Below are 832 nucleotides of genomic sequence, written 5' to 3' on the forward strand. Positions count from 1 at the left end.
GAAGCTACAATTGTAGCTTCCTGATTTGGTATTGCATATGCCTCAGGCCACTTGGTGAAATAATCCATCACCACACAAATGTACCTGTTTCCAGCACGAAGTTGAGGCAAAGGACCTGCAATGTCAATGGCTACTCTTTCCATTGGTGTGCCAACTTGATATAACTTCATTGGAGCCCATCCCTTATGCTTGGGTCCCCTTTTAGCACAACATGTACTGCAGGTCCTGCACCATTCTTCTACATCTTGCCTCATACCTATCCAGTAAAATCTCTGCCGTAAGTGACTCAATGTCTTCTTAACTCTGAGATGTCTTCCTGTTAAACTATCATGGGATTGACGCAGCACAATTTCCCAGTATAACTGTTTGCCAGGTCGTCACTTTCCCATCTCCAGTTTCCCATCTCCAGACAAGAATACCATCTTCAAGCTTCAACTGGTCCCATTGTGCCCAATAGTTCTCCCAAGCAGGGTGTAAAAAATCAATTACTGGCTTCAAATCTTGGTCTTTCTCCTGCTCTGATTTAATATCTATACTTGGTTCCATTTCACCATCATCAACTCCTTCAGTCACTTTGACTTCAGCTTGATGGCACCTGGTTAGTTCAAGCTCTCTTTTAACACTTACCAGAATTTGGCCTTTGTTGTTTCCAAACATAATTTTATCAAAATTAACTACACACTTCCTGGGTAGTAAGTAGTCCAATCCTAGTATGCATTGGTCTTAAATGTCCGCCAAGTATAATTTGTGTCTGTCCTTTATGCTCATGAGCTCAATAGTTACCCACACTGGTCCCCACAACCTTGCATAATGTCCTGTCACACAACAGAGC

Source organism: Limulus polyphemus, unplaced genomic scaffold, assembly GCF_000517525.1.
Source record: "Limulus polyphemus unplaced genomic scaffold, Limulus_polyphemus-2.1.2 Scaffold958, whole genome shotgun sequence".
In the NCBI taxonomy this organism is placed as follows: domain Eukaryota; kingdom Metazoa; phylum Arthropoda; class Merostomata; order Xiphosura; family Limulidae; genus Limulus; species Limulus polyphemus.